Genomic DNA, 21,002 nt, shown 5'->3' with positions numbered 1-21,002 from the left:
GTCCTAAATAACTGAAGCTTCTGGTATGTGCCATGTGTTTATTTGAATATATTCCAGTTTAGAAAGTTTGCAAACAGAGCTTCTAATACCTGAATTGTTTCCAAAGGTACCTCTCTGTTTTCCAGCTTTCAGCACCCACGCAAGTGCAAAGATAGCTTTTGCCTCCTGAGCTGAGGCTGACAACTGCAATAAAGTGTGTGGTCCTTTTATGATGTCGACAAACATCCCAAAGGGCAGGGTTCAGACAACTGAGCTCATTTTCATTTGTGATGTGACAGCTACAAGCTCATGATGTTCCCAAAGGTCAAAGAGCAGAGCATCTGGTCACTCTTTCATCTAAACCACCATTCTGCGTATGGTAAGAGATTGTGCTGAGAAAACAAGGTATATGAATAAAACCATAGGAGACTATGCCGTATCATCTAAGAGCTGTTCAAACCTCCAAGGAGGAGCAGGAGAAATGAATAACATCTACTGCTTCCTTTCATGCTTTTTATAGGGTAAAGATCTACCCCCGTTTCAAGAAAGGGGGGGGGTAACCCACCTTGGAGAAGTGGGAGTGGTTTGCAGGTTGAGGGTCCAGCATTGATGATATGTGAATCATCAGGCTTATCTTTCATCAGCGAATGGTGGTCTGAGATTCATTTCTCAATAGGGACACCCAGTGTAATCCATGGTGGAAAAGATATCCAGAACGTTATTTCCCACCAGAAGTGAAATCCAATGAGCCTTTCTTGTCATAGCTGAAGCCTTTCTCTATTAGATAGGCACCTCCTCCTCCATCCAGAAGGTAAGACATTTTTTGTTGCAGGGAAATGTGGTAGTGGTGAGAAGGCAGTATTGTGCCCTTCGTGTATAGTTTGACAACCTCTTCTAGGATTTCTGAGCATTTGACTTTAATGCACGAAGTGTGGAAATTATTTTTAAGGGGAATTATATGAGTGCTCACCAAACATTACACACACACACACACACACACACACTCCTGAGGGCTGCTATCAACAATGTACACTCATGAGTCTAAGGCTGAGGAGCAGTTCCTGGTTTTCTGATTGGTTCATTCAGCTGCTGTTTCCCTCTTTTCTTCTATAAATTAGTATGTTTGAGGAGGTGAAGAAAAGAGAAAAACTGGCAGATGATAGGGCGGGAAATGGTAAAAGAGGTCTTCCGGTTCTGAACTATTGGAAATGCCCTTTAAAAAAGCAATAATTCTCTCTCACACACATTCTAAAAGAAAGTTAGGGTAGGCCAAGACTAGCGCTGTGCTGAAAGTTCCTCCTGAATTTCCTCCCCTGCCCCCTCCTGAACCATTCTCTATCAATGATTGAGGAAATAAATTGCATTTGAAAATTACTAAAGGGGATATAAAATTTATGTGAAATTATTATGGGCAGGGTGCAGGGTTTTTGTTGCGCTCAGTGTACTTTTGAGGTGCCTGAGGGGTGTTTGTGAGAGATAAGTTAAGCTAAAAATAACCCCACACCCACAAAAATTGTAAAGAAATCCTAAAGTGAAAGAAGAAGGCAAGCAGGAAGCCTCTTTCACAGGTAGATAAAACTTTTGGTGGGTTTTGGCACAGCACTACCCTAGACTACTCTGATTTGAGATCAACAATCAGGCCTACAATTCTTCAGAAGAATACGCAATCAATCCTATCCCTTGAAAGTGCATGCCATGTTATTAGGATTCTTATCTTCCAAATAAAGTAAAGGATGTGCACATATTTTTATGTGACAAATCGTAAGAGGGCACTGATGTTTCATTACGTATTTCCCCCAGAGATTAGGAAACACTTTCATGCGTTTTCACAGTCAATAAGTGACACACACAGAGACACACTGAAGTCTTAGACTGAAAGGGCAATCCTCTCTGACTTCATGGCATTCATCCAGCACCGAGGGATGTCATTATTTCTGGATATTTAAATAGCATGCGGCAGAACCGAATACTTTGTAATGCGTAGCATCCAAAGAGATTAGTTTATAGCATGCAAATTGATAGGCAATTTTCATGGCTTTTATGGAGGGAATAATATCTCTAAAGCAGATGGGACAAAAAAGTACTGGAGCCAGGTCAGGCATGTGGCTTTCTTGCATTCAGTCTTTGGCAAGGCACCTCAATGTTGATATTAAATTTTCTTGTGTGGGGAAGAGCGGAATTTAATCTCTGCATTAGTTACGTTAGAGGCAAGGCTTTGCCAATTGACTTGACACATAACAGGGAGCCTACCACTGGCTTGGCTGGTGTGTTTAAAGGGGGTGTCGGGGGGAAAACAGAAGCTATCTGAATAAAAGAAATAGATATGCAGGGAGCCCACTACTTTGCATGTTAAGTACTCTGGCCTATGATCAGCCTTGTATAAGCCCACAACAGTTACTAGCCTGCTAAGAGGCTAGCTAGCATGAAAATGCAAGGCATTAGCTACACAGAGCCAACAGATGAGATTGTGCTGCTTGAGCCATGGCTGCCGGCCCTGGTCATTATTGCAATAGTGGGCAGATCTAACTCTCACATTGCATTTTGCTGTTATGTCAACCTTAGAGGTTTGGGGTCCACCTGAGAGTGGATTCAAATCTACCTGTCAGCATTTCATTGGGAATTCTTTCCCTACTCAGTTCATACAAGGTGTGACCGGAAAGTTCGGTGAATGGTCACAGAAATCGGACAGCGAGAAATATTCAAACATACATCCCTGACAGGTCTTTAAAGTAGTCCCCCTCTGATACAATGCACCATTGACAACGTTTGCAGAACTGTTGGAAACTTCGGGAGAAGTCCTCTTTTCATACTGCTTTCATTTCCCTAGTCACAGCAGCTTGGATGTGTGATATGTTGGAAAATATGTGCCCTTTCAGTGCAGATTTCAGTTTTGGAAAACGAAAGAGATCTTGTGGGGCCTGATCGGGAGAATATGGAGGGTTGGACAACTCAGTAACCTCAGTAAGGATTTCACATGGAATACACAATTCTTCTGTCATCATTTGGATGGACAAACGCCAATCACGCATCAATAACTCACAAACTCTGTTGACACTTGCCACTGTTCTGCTTTTTGACAGTCTGCCAGACCAAGGGTAATCTTCGATGGTTTGCTGCCCTTCATGGAAACACTTAAACCACTAACCCACCAAGATTTTCCCAAAGATCCTTCCTAGACTAAGGCAGCAAAGGAGAAGGTGGAGAGACTCTCTGGGTAGGAAGGAAGCATGGGTTGGCTGGGTGGACCAGCAGAAGGTGCTGTGACCACCACCAGAGGCCTTCTTAGTGGTAGCACCCTTGTTATGGAATAACCTCTCCAAAGAGGCCCACCAGTTTTATGTTGTTATAATTGATGTTTGTTGTATTGTGGGGTTTTTTAAAAAAATAAATAAGGCATGGTGTTTGTTTCTGTTCTGTAAGCTCCCTAGAGAGCTTTATTGATTGGTGGACAATTTATATGTAATAATGATGATGATAGCAGGCCAGAGGGGAAAATATCCTTCTACTAAGTGGGAATTAAGGGTGTTTTCTTTTCTTTTTAAAATATATATATATATATATTATTTTTCAATTTTCTAATTTTACATCATGGAAACATTTTTATACAACACATTTCGTATACCCAATATTAATATCAACCCCTACCACCCTCAAGGGTGTTTTCCTTCTTCTGTGATCACCATGGACCAGTGGATGAGGAACAGAGAGAGATCTTTCTGCATCTTCCCGCTCATGTGTCTGCTTGGAATTCCTTCTTCCCTGTGGCTACCAGTCAAGTTGTTATCTAAAAGGCTCCCACAGTTTTCCAGAGAGTGATTAAAAAGGCATGTCAGATGTCCAGGATGGGGAAATAAGTGTATTGTATAGAAATCAGTATTGGTTGGGGAAAGATACCTAGCAAATTACAATAGAGCAGTATTTCATTTTAGCAGGAGAACATGGATGGCAGAAGGAAACCACGGGCTCCATTCTTCAGAAATGCATGGTCTATCACCAACTCCGTGGAAGGAACTCATTGGCATATAATGCCTAGAAACATCCTATGACTGAAACCAAATGCAAAGGAATGCAAAAAGAATTTTAATAAGAGTCTTAACATTGCTCAGGGGCATTGAACACATGCATATGTCTCCCAGGGAACAATTAAATGCAGAGCAGGCCCATTTTATTGCTTTTGGTCTTAGTGGTACAGTCTGGGAAACCAGATGTTTTTGAACTGTTTTAAACTGAATTAAGGTATGTAAGTGTAAAATATGTTGTTCATATTTTCTGTCTCTCCCATAACAGAAAAGAAATAATGAAGCTGTTACACTGAGAGTAAATTAGTTATTTTTTAAGTGCAAAGTAATGCCCCTAATGTCACATCTCATATTGATTTAAATGGCTCAGGTTGGTACATTAATTAACATCTCTGATTTCACCAACTGAAAATGAGAATCACTGAATCATGAACCTCAAGAATACTGTAAAAGTGATTATGTTTTATGCAATATGTATGATAGAGAAATATTTCACAACAGTCATTTTTAAAGATCTTGCTATCAATATTTCACACAGCCAGACATTTTTTAAATTTTACATGACACGTTTCCCCCTGGCAGCCAGATGGCTTCTTTGACTATATGAACACCATCAACAAGTATTCAGAAGACATCTCCTGGGGGAACTAAGCATTGGGGGAGGGGTGTAGCTAGCTCTGGCCTTCAGAATATATGCCAGATATCTTTTCTGGTTTTATTTTGATGGTAGATGAAAGGAGTTGAGAGTTCTAAAAAGGAAGGTATGCTCTCTGAACATTGTTAATGAAGCAGCACCATCAAAGAAAAGAAGAATGATCATTTTCAAGGAGAAGGAGGTAAAGTGGCAGACCCCAGTGGCTGAGATTAAATAGCAGGGGTGACAGTGACCTCTGGAACTGTCCAGTGCATGTGTGTGTGTAAGTGCATTTTCCAGTTCAGAATTTCTATATCTAACATGAGCCAAACCCAAGGCACCTCTGAAGTTTGGTCCCAGCTTGTTATGGGCTCAGCTGGCTGGCACCTCTGTTGCCACACTCAAAATTTACGTGGCAACAATGTCAGCTACAATGAAGGCAGTGCCTTGTCAATTCTGCTTCTCTTGACTTACTGCAGAGGTGGGTGGAAGAGCGTCAGGTTCCCTGAAGCATTTTGCCAGCTTTGCACACAATCCTTTAGTTTAAGCAAGATGTTGCAATAATGATAATGCTGATCATATTATCAGTACTCTTAAGGACTATTTCATATTGATTTATGTAAACTGCTGAGAGGTTTTTGTTAATTAAGCAGCATATAAATCTTGTTTAATAAAATAAAAATAATTCTGCAAAGTGTGCAAGACTTCTGCCTGAGTCCTCCGAAAGCCACTGCTAGTCAGAGAAGATAAAATGGGTAGCAGCCAACTTCTGCAACCTACATGGTCCTGGTGTATGTGACAAGGTCTTCAGAATGGTAGCTAGGAGATAGCAATACTCTAAGTTCCTAATAATACTTTCCTAGTGGTAATGCCCAGTAGCTCTTTGCATAGGCAAATAGTTGATATGAATTCTTCAGGCTCCATCATGAGGAATGTTAAGATTAGGGTCTCGCTCATTTTTTCTGTTTCTGGCCAGCAACAGTCATGTCAGAGCCGAAAGGGAAAGAGAGCTCTGAGGACTCAAACCCTCACCATACAGAGCTCCCTTTTCACTCAGTCGCAACAAGGCAAGAAACAGAGACATAATTTAACATCTCCTGGGCACCATTCTGGAGACTTCAGTTGCACACATCAGAGCCATGTTGGTTTTACTATCCTGGCAGGATAGTAAAGTATCATGCACGAGGTCCAAAGCTCAAACTTAGACATGAGCCTTTGGGGTGGACCACCAGTTTGCCTGTTGTCTTTGTCCATGGAGTTTTCTTGGCAGGGATACTGGAGTGGCTTGCCGGTTCCTCCTCCAGGTGGATCACGTTTGGTCAAAACTCTCCACTATGACCTGTTCATCTTGGGTGCCCTGCTCGGCATAGTTCATAGCTTCTCAGAGTTATTCAAGCCCCTTCGCCACGGCAAGGCAGTGATCCATGAAGGGGATCCATGAAGGGGAATGGACAATAAAGAAGGCTGATTGCCGAAGAATTGATGCTTTTGAATTATGGTGCTGGAGGAGACTCTTGAGAGTCCCATGGACTGCAAGAAGTTCAAACGTATCCATTCTGAAGGAAATCAGCCCTGAGTGCTCACTGGAAGGACAGATCCTGAAGCTGAGGCTCCAATACTTTGGCCACCTCATGAGAAGAGAAGACTCCCTGGAAAAGACCCTGATGTTGGAAAAGATGGAGGGCACAAGGAGAAGGGGTTGACAGAGGACGAGATGGTTGGATAGTGTTCTCAAAGCTACCAGCATGAGTTTGACCAAACTGCGGGAGGCAGTGGAAGACAGAAGTACCTGGCGTGCTCTGGTACATGGGGTCACGAAGAGTCGGACACGACTAAACAACTAAACAACAACAACAACAACCAGTTATAGTCCACATATTGGCCACCTCGGGTGATTTAAGCATCATAATTGCAGGTGTTCCTGTGTGGGAAATCACACTCAAACACAATGTTTCTACTAGGTCATATCATGCCAATTTATATCAACCACCCTACATTGTCAGAACTGGGCTTATGACTCTGCATCCAGTGGAGTTGATGGAAAGTTCAGACAAAGAACAAAACTGGACATTGAATGAACCAAAATCTTATGAGACACACTTTTAAATTAAATATTAGACGCTATGAGTGGTCCCAGCAAACCTGTGAAAGATCCAGATATGGATCTGGGGGGAAAATGGAAATAAGATATGTCAGTCTTCTGAGAATATGATGTTGGGTCATTTAACTTTGAAATCAGTGGATATATTAAATAACACTTCTCATTCCTGGAGACCCTGTATATAAATTAAAGATCACAACCCCCAAGAAAGCCTATATGCTAACAACGACTTAAAAAGAAAATGCTGTAGTCTTAAATACAACTATTTTGGCATGAGTCCAATTATACTGAATGGAACTTGATTCTGACTAAATATGCATAGGTTCAGACTATGCAGATCTTACAAATATTGTTTTGGCTATATGAATGCCAAATATTGATGCCAAATAAAGATTGCCTCTGTTCCTTCTGTGCCTGAAAGAGAACTGTTAGTTTTGCATGTCAAAACAATGCCACTGCAGATATGTATTTTGAATTAAACTACTTGTTGAAAATGACTCTACTTGCAAGCTTGAAAAGCTACGTCTGGGTGTTTTTTAAAGCTTTACTGAAAAACTGCCTGGGGGAGGAAATTTGTATTATTAGCAACAGAGTTGTTAAACATATCATTAAATACACACATACACTGGAAAACTATGGATTAAATATAGATATCCTTTTTTTAGATATGGAAGAAAAATAATGAATATGAACAGCATCTTTTCCTTTTCATAAACAATTTTCTAAGGACAGTAGGGAATTCAGACAGCTTGGAAAACAGATTGTCTTTTCTTTAGCCATAATTTCTTCATAATCAAGAATAGAACCAGTGCATATACAATCTGGGATAATATAGCCTCAGAGACTTTAATCTTCCTCTCCTAATTTACATTGGTGGCCCTTGTGGTCTATAAAAACCATGCTACCTTTCATCTGTTATGCTGTTTGTATTTTTGAAGGGGGGAAAAAACCCCTAGCTTCTTTTAAGAATATCCTCCAATTTCCCAAGAAGCTTACTGTACATAATATTAATCTGGAAACGTAAAGAGCTACCATGCTCTCTGGTAGCTTTTAAGGATTTCATACCTAATACTATGATATCATATCATTATGTTAAAAGTACACCTGGTGAAGTATTCGTTTGCTAGTTTGGGGTTACGAAAATAAAGTAGGGAAAGATTTCATCTACCATTTGGCAACTATCAGTGGTTTTAGGAGTGATAATATTTCAGTGACATGGTAATGTGAGTTAAGAATGATTGAAGAACTGAAAATAGGGGCATGCCTAGCAGCTCCTGGGAATTTAAATGAGGTTTGTACTTACAGGTTGAATTTCTTCATCTCTGTGAAATAGGACTATATCATTACTAAATACATGGGCTAAATGTAGGCTCATGCACTCAGTGTTTCATCCATCAATTTATCATTTATGAAGGTGTGATTACCTTAATATAGTAGTGATGAGTTTCAGGTCGTATGAAAACTCTGTACGATCTGTGATTACTGAGCAATGGACAGCCATGTGTTGCTACCACGTGTTCACAATCATACAAGCACATATGGTATGCCCATGTACTTGATGAACATGTTTACTGAAAACAATAAAACCATTCCATATGGAACAGAAAAGTGTTGTGGTGTGCATTATATTGTTGTATATGGAGTACAAATCCATCTCACAAAACTGTATTGTGTATAGTTTTCTCTCGACAAGTCTTTGAGCTAGGAAGAAGGAAGGTTCGGAACAGGATTCAGAACATTCTTTTTCATGCTCCACACAGTTTCACAAAGTGATTCACATAATTAATTTAGCTTAGATGGCCAAATCTTGAATGACAAGGTGAAGCTCTCACCCTTACAGTAAATAAAAGAAATCTGCCACAAATTGCATAATCTAATGAAGCACTAATTTGATTTATTTGCTGCTGCATTAAAAGAGGATTATTTTTTGCTAGCAAATCAGGATTTAAACCCATGCATTTTAATAACTCCTAAGAAGTATCCCCGAAGAGGAAACCTGACCGATGCTTACAACATTCAGTAGTTAAATTTCACTAATATATTTGCTGCAGAGACTTTGAAAAACATAAAACTGTGTAGAGTGATTAATTTTTTCCAGTGAAGGGATCAGCTGATCATCAGTACAGCAGGGTTTGGAGTCAGCAACAAGCTACACTGACTGACTGGTTAAAAGGCAAAAGAAGGCTGCCTCTCTTGGTGGTCCCACATGGTTCAGATGCATGGCTTGTCACCCCCATTCAGGACTATGGACCCAGTCCTGTGGAACTCCCTCATGACTTAGATTAAGCAGGCTAAATTTCAGATGCTTGTCAAAGACTTTCCTGTTTCTGCAGGCATTTTAAAGTTGCTTTCTGCTTCTAGGATGAATTTTAATGGTTCTTATTCCTTGTAATTTCTATAAATATTTTATGTACGCTGCTTAGAAATTCTGAATATAAAGCTGTATATAAATACCTGAAATTAGCAATAATTTCTCGCTCCCAAGGCTCAGAAACTTTATTGAACTGTGTCCCATGACAGTGGCTCATGGAACGTGCAGCTTCTTCTTTTGGAAACCACCCTCTTTGAGGACTTGCGTCTGAGCTGCAGTTCAAATCTGGGACTTGTGGAACACATGGAAACCACAGCCACTAGGCCCTAGTTCAACTCAGACTGTGTGTCTCTTTATTCAACCATCTGGTCACAATAAGCAAACACTGACAACTTCTGCTCCCATTTCTGTTTTCATCAGAATCCTCTGACATCCCCAGGGATTGGTAAAGGACAGCCAAGAACCCAAAAAGTTTGTGGGGACTCTCATAGTCATTTGACCATGATTTTGTGATATTATGGAGATCTCAGATCTCTTTCATACGTTTCAAATCAAACTTATGAGAATCAAAGTGTATGTTTGAAATCATAGGATCTAAAAAGAGGCAAAGGGAGGTGAATATGAGCTGTCTTCCACAGTGTCTCTATGAAGTTCATTCAGCTATTGAGTCAGGTTCCTTAAATATACTTGTGTCCTGTATATCTGATGTCTATTCTTTCCCTGCGCCATCACAAAATACAGACCCCCTTGAGCTATCAACTATCTAAATGGCCTTTTATCTCCAGTTGGTATTTATAGTTCAATCATTTTGTTTCTCAGACTTACACCGCTGAAATCGGTACCTACTTCAATTCAGAGTGTTGTGAAAAGCCAGCTCTTAAAGTACTCTTTTAAATAACACATTTCCTTCCAACACGGCTGTAGCTTGAGCTTTATTTCATATAGAACCACTCTAAATCATTTTTGTTGTGTTTGTTGCTATCAACATTGGGTGTTATACCAATTCAGAATAGAAAGCAAAAATCTGCTGTTGTGAGGAAAAGTGAAATATGTTTTGTCTAAACAGAAAACACAGGTGCAGGGAGATGAAGAAAAAGTGGGGAGATTTGTGCTCTAAAAAAAGTGACGGCAATGGAATGCTGGTACACTTCTTACATTATGGATAAAATGAGGGCCATTTTACAACAAATCTTATGTAATCATCCTTAGATCCAACCCCATTTATATATTATGGGAGCAGCACAGTGAAAAAATCAGGACTATGTGGGTAATTTACATGTTGGAATTCCCCCCCCCCACTTATTTCACATCACACCCTAGAGTCCCTAGAAGGTTCACATTAAACAAACCAAATTCACAATTTCTGAAACTAGACATGTCAAAATTTTGTGATACAGTTCTTTGACTAAAAATGGGTACAAAAATTGGTGATACTAGCAAACTTGACATTGGCTTGCTCAAAGGTCAAATCTACTAGGTATGAAAATGAGCAGAAGTATTCAGAGCCCGGGTCTCTCTCTATCAAACTATGTTCTCATCATTAAAGCAGAGATTGATTATGAGTTAATCTGTAGTTTGCATGCATACACGTTCAGCACAACTAAGCATAAATTGCTGCTATCTTTGCACATGCTCAGGTGTATATTGATGCAACCTTTTACTTGAAATCAAAGGTGCTATACAAATACATCAATAAAATGAATGAACTGTGAATGCCCAGTTTTCAATGCACATGCATTGGAATCATTTTCCTTTAATCCTTCAGTAATTGACCAACAACTAACCAGTTTTAAAATTTGGATCTGAAATCCTTCAACAACCAATAGTATTTCCAGAAAGACTCTTGACATGTCAGTTCCATCCACTATTAAATATTGATTTAAATAACAATTATGGTTGTTAATGTTATTTCACAGTGTGATTGTAGGCATGTCTACTCAGAAGTAAATCCCACTGAGTCACCCGTTTGTTTCTTTGTATTTCTTTTAAAAAAGAAATCCTTCTGGGAGGTAACCAAAAATGGTCCATTGAGGAAGGAGGATGCTCTTTGGGCAGAGTGCCAACTGACTTTTGAATGGGACAAGGAATGAAAAGCTCGGGGGATTGGAATGGAGTGTCCAGAAAGAAGGTGTGACAGGATGGTTGGGACCCTAAACATGCTGCACACTCCACACATTCTGGCTGAAGTCTCACTTGTTGCGTCTATCACATGCAACAACTGCAGTTGGTCATTGTCCTTTCCTGCTGATTGCCGAAGGCAGCCAAGGAAGGCAAGGGAAAAAGTAGCTTGTTGTGTAGTCCAGAAACAGGAGGCCTTTTCAAAACAGAGAGGGGCAGGCTGCATCTAAACTCAAAATTGATCACTGTCTTCCTTTTGGCCCCAACAGTGTCTTCTTTTCTTCTCCTCTGCATCTGAGAAATTAAACCATGGCTAGCACCAGCTCAAAAACAACAGCAGCAGCAGCAGCAACAACAACAGTATTGTGGGTCACAATCACACACTGGTGTGCATTCAGTTTGCAATTTTGAGACCAGATAATGTAGCCGTGATATGAAGCCAATGAAACACAGGGTGGCCTTCTTGGTGGTGGCATCCCTGTTGTTCTATGCCTTCTGCATAGAAGCTCACCAACTTATTTATGGCTATTCCAGCACCAAGTGACAACTTACTTTTAAAAGGCCTTGAGGAATATTTTTCTAAAAAAAATATGTGTTTGAGCTGTTATTTATATGTTGTGTATTCCTAGTCATCTGAAGATTTTTCATGCAGCCATTTGTTAAATTTCAGTATTGTATTCTAATATTTTTTTATGCTTGTGACCTACCAAAGATCAATATTATTGGGCAGTCTATATAAATAGAACAATAAGTAAGTAAGTAAGTAAGTAAGTAAGTAAGTAAGTATAATAGCAAATAGCACCTGAATTGTGCCTTTCTTTTCAAAAGCACAATAATTTTTCTCCTACGCTATCTCACACGGCCTGTTTCTGTCTCTGGCTCAACTATACCTCATGCATGGACACACATACACACACATTCTCATTTTCAAATTGATTATACTGGAGATTCCAGAAGCAATGCGAATAAAGCCTGTCCAATCTGCTTGGCTGTGGAGAGATTCTAATCAGCAAAATTACTCAGAGATGAAAGGATATTGCCATCCAAAATAATATGATGATAGATACATCCTCCTGTATTTTCCCTTTTTGCTAAAGCATATACATGACTCTTTCCCAAACATAACCCTTTGTGCTTGAAAATAAAACATGGTGGGCTTTGTGTATATACTGCAGTTGAAATAAGAATCCTAAATATATAATAGCTAAAGTAGCTATCTCACTAGATTGTTCGCTATAAGGCGGTGATGAGCGTACTGTAGCTTTTTGAATATTTTTGGACTCTACCTCTCATCAGATATGATCACTGGGCCATGCTGGTTGGGACTGATGGAAGGGCCAACATCTGGAGGACCATCCCTGTTATAAGACTTCAAGCAAGCATATGGGATCCTCCTAAATTGAGGGTCCTGGTTGCGGCCGGGCCCTGAAGCCACCCCCACGGGGTGAGTTGTTACTAGGTGTGGCCCAAGCCTTGTCAGTTGGGCCCTGGGATCGTGCCTGGCAGTTTGGGCCAATTGGGGCAGGTGGCGTGATCCCAGGGTCCTATAAATGCAGCAGCGATGGACCGCTTCAGATTCCTGGCTCCGGGGGCACAGATGTTGCCAGAACTTTTTCCGGATGCACTTTGGAGCCATGGAAACACATAGTGTTTCAGGGAGTAGTAGCTGCTTTTGGCCCCTCTACACTCAGGTCCTATAAGATAGCTTGGCAGGACCTCATGGTTTTTTGTGCGCACTCTCTGGCCATTGCTTCAGAAGAGCTCCCCTCTACCCCTCAGGTGATGCAGTACCTAGCTCACCTGTTTCACTTGGGAAGCGCACCCAAGACACTTAGGATCCAGGCATCAGCAATATCTTTTTTTCAGTAAGGCTCTTTTCGCTTTGGACTGATTTTCTTCTGCACAAGGCGTTGGAAGGTTGGCGTCACCTGCAACCTTCAAGGGGAGTTCCCAGTAGGCCAATCACTTATGATCTTCTGTGCAAGATACATATGAAGTTATGATCAGTGTGCTGGTCTTGCTCTGAGGCTTGGTTGTTTTCAGCCACGTATTCCATATCATTTTTAGTGCTCTTAGGGTGGGCAAGGTAGTTTTTGAACTGGTTCCAGGTGGCCTTGCTCGGGGCCTCCAGTTGGAAGACGTTGCCTTTGGGGAGTCAGAATTATTGGTTTTCATTTGCAGGTCTAAGACAGATCAGAGAGCCTTGGGAGCACAGCTGAGGCATCGATTCGGGGGGTGGGGGTTGGGGCTTGTCTGGTAAAAGATGCAAGGAGGTTTTTACAAGTTAGACCTCCTGGCCCTGGCCCCTTTTTGGTTCATGAGCATGGGATCCCTCTGTCCAGAAGTCAATGAACAAGAGTCATGCGTAAAGGTATTCAGGCTTGTGGGCTCTCACCTGGGCAGTACGCAGCACATTCCTTTCGAATTGGGGCGGCCACAACCACTGCTCATTGGGGTTTGTCGACCAAAAGGGTTAAGAATCTTGATCGTTAAAAGTCAGATTACTGTAAGGATTACGTTCGTTAATTTTCCTTGGCGCCTTTTCAGTTTTTACCTGTTTTCAGTTTTGGACTTTGGGACTTTTTCTGTTTACTTACCTGTTTGCGTTTCCTTTCTTTTCGCGTTGCTGGTGCTGCACATCTGGATCCTTGTCCTTAGTATCGTGCACTGGGTTGGCAGTCGAGACCGGCTTGGGGCGCGATCTCACTTTATCTGCTCGAGTAAAAGTTTCATGGTTTGCCAGGCGGGGGATGCTCTGGAGGGAACTGTTGCCATTGGTGACGGTGCAAGTGGCCTGTTTAGGTCCGCCGTCCGTGATCCTCATACAGCTGGGTGAAAATGATTTGCCTGCATCAAGAGGTGTGGACTTAAGATTCTGTATCAAAAGGGATTTGCAGGAGCTGGCCGTGTCTTCCCCCGACACATTAATTTTTTGGGCATGTTTCCTCGTGAGGCGCTTTTGGCACAATAGCATTGACCCAGTTGTAACAAATAATGTCTGGAAGTGGGTAGACTGCAAGGTAGTGCAGAAGGTGTTATCCTTGGGTGTCAGGGTGATTCCCCACCCAGGCACTGCATTCTCTAATGCAGCCCAGTTTAGGGCAGATGGAGTGCATTTATCTGACGAAGGTAATGATGTGTGGTTGGCCAAAGTCTGTGATGGCTTAAAGGACTGGTTGCGAGGTGAGGGTACTGGCGGCAAGCAGTAGGCTCGTGTGGTTTACAGAAATGTGTGGAAGGGGAGGTTTGGCCATCTCCTGCTCCTCCAGAATTAGGGTATTCCGGTAAAGGAATCGGGAGGGGGGGGTTTCCTGGATTTCGTCCAAAGTCCGCTTGAGGGGCTAAGGCCATGCCAGGACCACAGGAATCCCAGAGTGAGCTTCAATCGATCTTCACCGATGTTGCTTCCTCATTTGGTGTTTACCCTTGCAGACTGCAAGCCAGAGAGGCTGGAGTCAGTTATAGTCTCTGAACAATGCCTAGGCCAATACCGCTCAATTTGTTTTGTAATAAATAAAGTTGTGACCAAAATTTTGCCCAAAAACCTAAACTAAAATAATGTGTCCGTTTGAAATTATTTATTGGGGAAGGGCTTGGGGGCCTTGGGGTGCAAAAATCCCACCTAGCATCAGATCTTCCTCCACACCACCAGTGTGGTGTAGTGGTTAAGAGCAGTAGTCTCGTAATCTGGGGAACCGGGTTCGCGTCTCCGCTCCTCCACATGCAGCTGCTGGGTGACCTTGGACTAGTCACACTTCTCTGAAGTCTCTCAGCCCCACTCACCTCACAGAGTGTTTGTTGTGGGGGAGGAAGGGAAAGGAGAATGTTTGCCGCTTTGAGACTCCTTCAGGTAGTAATAAAGCGGGATATCAAATCCAAACTCTTCACTCTTCTCTTCTTACGGAGATAATAAGCATGACTTGCCTTACAGAGGTGTTCTATGGCTAAAGAGTTAAAAATGTATGTGAGTTGCTCCAGCATCTTATAATAATAATATTACAGTGATGACATCCTTACTTACAGAAGATACACGTCACTCTTTTATTTGCTGTTCAAGTGGTCGAAGCAGAGAACAATGGTTGAACCCATGCACTGATAAGATCTTTATACTGCATCAAAGAAATGATAACTTCCCTCAAATGATTCAAAGGCTGTGATAAACAGTGCACTGAGCAATGCCACCCAAATGCCATTGCACCATTTGGAAACCATTTTCTGACTTCAAGGCTGCCTCAAAGATTGTGTAAGCCCTTGGGCAAAACACACACCAGCCCATCCTCCTCTAGGAGGACCTGCAGTTTAGCTTCCATTTCTCCTCCCTCACAATAGCATGCTTGCAACTCAGGACGCAAACACATTCAGATCTCTGAGTCACGTGTCATTTTCTACCCCCCATGTTTGGAGACGGGCATGAACAGGGCTGTCTGCAGGAGAAGAAAACCCCGAAGATCTGTCTCCTAAGATGAACAGGCAGCATGACAGTGAACAGACCCTGAACATTATTTATGTTCTTCTGGTCTTGAGTGTTATACCGTCGCTACATTTGTACACCACATCCATCATTTCCCGCTAGTGCAGCCTTGTTCCTTCATTACCTCTTCTTGCTTATTTCCCCTCTTTCATGTGCATCCTCTTGTTTATATCAAAGAGATGAATTTCTTGGGAAAGATTCGTCCTGTTAATATGATGGGTCTCTTCATTTTGCCTCAACCAGTAAATTCTGTGCTGTCTCAGAGGTATCGGAGGTTTCCAATAAAAGGTACTCTGTCTAACCATAATAATTTCTAAATGAAAATAAAAGGCACACACTGGAGAACAAATATTGAATGATGAAACCACTTGGAATAATGCCAGAACATACTGTTTCATCTTCTCTGAACAATCAGATTTTCTTTCAATCTATAATGACTGATCAAAACTCCCCCCCATGTTTTCCATTCCAAATATTGATATGCTCATTTTTTAAAGGGAAAAAAATCACAATGCTTCCTCCAACAGACAAGCCTTGCAGGAGCTGGTAATAGAAAGCTGTTTTAGTTTCACATTCTACTTGATTTTTTTTAACTACAATATTTTATTCTCAGGCCTCAGAAGAGAGAGGAAACTCTCTTTTCTCTTTTCACAGCAAGTTAAAAAAACAAAAACTGGGCCAGTTCTTTCCTGCTGTTCTTGAGAGTTTTTTCCCCACAGCATGACTCCAAATTACAGCAATATATCATCAGTTCTGATAGATAAGAGTTCAGGGCAGGGTCAGATGTTGTTCCAATAGGTCATCAGAAAAAAGTGCTAGGACAATATATTAGCAAGATTTGTTGTACTGGGTTTTGTGCATATTACACGAAAAGGTGTTCTTGTATTGCTCTTTAAAAGGAGACTGCTTTTTCCTTGTAAGCTTCCTTAATTTTTGCTTGGGGAAAAATATCTGAGGGGTGGGGCAGCTGTGCACTTTACAACTATTGGAACAAATAATATTGGACAGGATGATAAAGTCTGAAGAGATGATGATGATGATGGTGATGATGGTGATGATTATTTACTTATACTCCTTCCATCCAACTGGGTTGTCCCAGCCACTCTAGGCGGCTTCCAACATAATATTAAAACACAGCGAGACATACACTTTTGATTTGATAATGAATCAAAATAAAATCATAAAAATGCATTTTAAAAACCCTGTTTAAAATATATAAAGCAAAACCTTCAATACTTTAACTGATTTTCTATAGAAGCCCAATCAAATCATGCCATGCTGCTAAAGCATGTTAAAACATCTCTAAATGGTTGCTAGATATCTCTGTACAGCCTATGGAAAGTCCTGTGAGTGTCCTAGGATGGTTTACTCAAAAAGAAATAGGCCGTACTACATTAGTTCTCAATTCCTGCTTGAAGAAAAGGGGCATTAGAACTTCTCCAGGAGATCTTATGGAATGGAATTTTATAGTAATTGAGCCTTCCCTCATACTACAAACACAGTATTTTGGGAATAAATGTGGGTAAATGCTCACCTCCTTCGGGGCAGGGATGTCTATTGACAGCCAATTTCCCTTAAGAATAGTTTGGTCGGTGACACATGTTAGAGGTGAGTGGGTGGGGTCTGGATAAAAAATTGTCAGTTCACCCTTTTCCCTTCCTCTCTTTTCCATTATTCTCTTCTTCAGCTTCTGAATTGTTTGCTTGCAAAGAACTTCTGAGATTGGGCTGAGGGCAGCAGATTGTTCACTCCTGCTTTAATAGGACAATCGCAACACCATGTTTAATGGAGGTGGGGTAGGGAGAAAATCTACAATACAATGTCCAGTGGAATGTTTTCCCAAGTTTCTGAGAGACAGAAACATATTTCAGTTTTGTGGTGAAAAGTGATTCCCACCCCCCAAAAGAATAGCACCACTCTTTCAAAGAAAACTTTGAGCTCTTCAAAATGTCATCTTTTGCTGTGAAAAATAAACCCTATTAAAGCTCATCTCATCTCTAATTACATGCCTTTTGAACAGGACTTTGAGGTCTCGTAGGTCGGGAGGCTTCTGAGAAGAAAATGTCAAACCTAACAATCCCATCTCAAGATGTCTTGGAAAGATAGAACATAACAAGATGGGATATAAAGAGAGGGACAAGGGCAATTTGAACGTGGGCTCCATCAGGGTTGCTAGGTAGCGATTCTGAGTTGCGGGGGCCTTTGGTTCTAACGGCTATGTTTATGCCAACCTAGACGTGGGGTTCTCTACTGTGGCCAAGTGTCAGAGCAAACTCAAGGCAGGCATGGGCTAATAAGACTTACATACAGCTATGAGAGCTCATATTGTATTATCTTGCTTGAAAGGAACACTTACTGCTAGCTGGTAGGGAGCAGCGGTTGCAGTCCAGTGTGATCACAGTGGATTGGGGTGGCATCCCAGTGGCTGAAAATATATCACTTCCTCCTCTACTGGTTGTGTTGACTGCTAGGGTTCTCCCACTGTTGTAGGCAATTGTAGGCAAGCTAGGAGACATGACTTTGGGAGTGAACCAGAATGAGAAAGTGCAGATAAGTGCCATGCTGGGCAAAGCACATGGGGGTAGAAGATACTCCTTCCCTCATAGAGGAGTGTTTTTGAGGGTGCATTGGGAACACCCCTTAGAAGGAGATATTCTCTACCACCTCTGTCATATGGAGAGTGCTCTTGAGGGTCCTGGCTCGGGGCGGCTGACATACGGGCGAGAGGTTTGGGGCCAGGGTTCCCCTCCCATCTACATCTGTGGGGCACCAGCAAGACAAGGCTCATTGATTCCTTAGGCACTTTGTGGCTTGCGGCAACCTGCTATCATGCAACCTGCTATCATGCTATCATCAACCCATGCAGTGCTGCAGAAAGCACTTTTAGCTTCACATAGCCAACAGGCACCTGGTTTCACTCAGCTGTGGTCTGTGCTGGTGAACAGCATGGGTGAAATTAAAAACACCAATCCACTTACAAAACTTAGAATGCGTGGGAAATCAAATGAGTCTTAACCAGTTGCTAAAATGAGAACAATGTCAGTATTAGTTGTAAGTATAACAACGGCATTTCACTAATTGGGTGCCACCACAGAGAAGGCTTCATTACAAGAATGGGGGAGGGGATAAGGGTACTTTGTGTGCTAGCGCTTCCCAAATCTGCCTAGCAGCCCACTTTGACACATTTGATGAGTGTAACAGAGGACCCTATGTGTGCAATGACATATCTTTACAGAACTCCACCATGGATTCAGCCAGGATAGCCCTACCCAGAGAAGCCGACTTTGGCCCCAGGTTATGGTTGCTCAGTGTGTGTGATGTCATGACGTCACGTTACAACATGAGGTCATGATGTCACGTACACCCCCTGGCCTCGGAACCTAACTTCTGGTGCCACCGGAAGTCAGGTTCTGAGGTCTTGGAAGGCCTTGGACAGCATATTCGAGTCCTTGCAAGGCCTCAAACGTGACTTCTGGTGCTTTGCGAGGCACTGGAAGTTGCGACAGGGGCCCTGTGATGTGAGTGCTGCACCTGCAACAAAATTTTTATGGGTGCTCAGGCACCCAGAGCCCCCTATAGTGGCACCCTGGCCCTACCCTCATGCAAAAGGAGTTCTGCACATGTATTTTGGTGTGTGCATAGGAGGTCTTCCAAATGTGAGACCAGTGGGGAGTGTGCAAGTGTGGCAGTGGCAAGGGAGGGGCGCATTCCCCACCTTAACATGTGTCTTGTGTTTGTCTGAAATAACCCTATGTCATGGGCAGGAAAGAAATGGTTTGGAAGGAAGTTGTGGGTGCTTATGGCTGGCTGTATAGCAAGTGTCCATTAGCAACAAGCACCACATTTCAAATTCATGTACACATTTACCTAAGAGGAGTGGGATGTTCTTTTGTAAAGCTGTTCGGAAATTTGTGCTATGAAAGTGAAATTGACTTTCTAGGTGACTGCTATAAAATGGGACAATTTACCTGACTTGCATTTGTGACATCCTGACACTGCAGTACAGTGCACTATGCAGAGTCTTTAAGGAGTGCAATTATCCCTAGCAGCTGGGCTGTGTCATGTGAGCTCCTTATGAATTTCTGCACTTCCGAGTTATATTACTACCAGTGTATGCATATATAACACTTTCCTAGTCTCATATGCTCGCAGGTACTCAAACTTTTTTCCATCTGTCTCTAATTTGAGAGCCATAGAGTTATACCACAAATCTTCAAAGGGAACTAATCCTAATTAAGCAGAGAGGCACAACAGGAAATGCACTTTGAGTCAATTATCGTATGGCCTGGATTGTGTTATCAGGCAGGAAGCCAAAGGCAGAAATGTCGTGCCTGGAGTGTCTCCTGATGCTAGGATCACTGGCAGCTAATAAGACATTTCCACTCACATTCTTAAGACATTCCATTATTTGAATAATCATAGTGTGCTGAATATAGTCTTTTTGGAGGGAGGGGAGCAAAAACTGAGTCGTTTAAAAATCAAGGGAAGGAATGATCTTCAAGTGACCCTACATATGAGCCTTGAGCCGTGAGAAAAACACTAATCTGGAAATATTTTGTTTAATTTGCAATCTGTTCTCTGCTCAGTTAGTTACGAAGAGCTCTCAAAATGAATTAAGCTGTAGCCTAAGCAGCCATCTGAGAAAAATGTTTATTGGGTGTGTGTGTGTGTGTTTTGTCTGTCTTTGGTTTATGAAAATTTGGGCCATATCCACACAATACATTTGAAGTAATATGATACCACTTTAAACAGCCATGACTTCCTCTAAAGAATATTGAGAGGTATAATTTGTTAAGGGTATAGGCACCGAGTTGCGCCTGACACTGGCTGGGGGGCTGATGTCACAGGCCCAATGTGTTGCATGTTGTGTGCGTGACGACCAGGCCTTCTCCTGATGTGCCATTTGTGTGCCACGCCATGCTGGTCTTTCCCAATGCTCTGCAGCTCGGGGAGACTTCTCACCAGGTCGTTCTGCACCTCCTCCTAATGCAGCACAGCACAGGGTGACAACATGCCATGCCCCCTTTGCCCTCTCGAGATTGGGGGTGGGGGGCTGAGCCCCGTCCCAGTGGACGTACCTGGTTAAGGGTGTTAAGAGTAGATAAGAGAGACCTGTATTCTCCTCCCAAAGCTACAATTCCTATATTTCCTTGGGAAGAGAGATTGGTTGTTAAACCACTCTGGAAATGAACAACAGCAACAAGGTAAACAGTGGTGAAGGCATGAAGATATTCTTCTAGGTCATGGGTAGGCAAACTAAGGCCCTGGGGTCAGATCCAGTCCAATCGCCTTCTAAATCTGGCCGTGGACGGTCGGGGAATCAGCGTGTTTTTACATGAGTAGAATGTGTGCTTTTAATTTAAAATGCA

General features: G+C 42.1%; 1 long non-coding RNA gene across 1 annotated transcript; it reads left to right on the top strand.

Moving 5' to 3' along the window:
- Positions 1-311: 311 nt before the first annotated feature.
- LOC310681868 lies at positions 312-3,697 on the top strand. Its single transcript, XR_014513668.1, has 3 exons — positions 312-358; positions 656-790; positions 3,635-3,697. It is a non-coding gene; the product is annotated as an uncharacterized lncRNA (long non-coding RNA).
- The last annotated feature ends 17,305 nt before the right edge of the window (positions 3,698-21,002 follow it).

The sequence above is a fragment of the Podarcis tiliguerta genome, assembly GCF_965153285.1.
Source record: "Podarcis tiliguerta genome assembly, chromosome: 7".
Classification (NCBI taxonomy): domain Eukaryota; kingdom Metazoa; phylum Chordata; class Lepidosauria; order Squamata; family Lacertidae; genus Podarcis; species Podarcis tiliguerta.
Note: the sequence above shows the minus strand (reverse complement) of the source record. Positions and strands in the feature narration are given on the sequence as shown.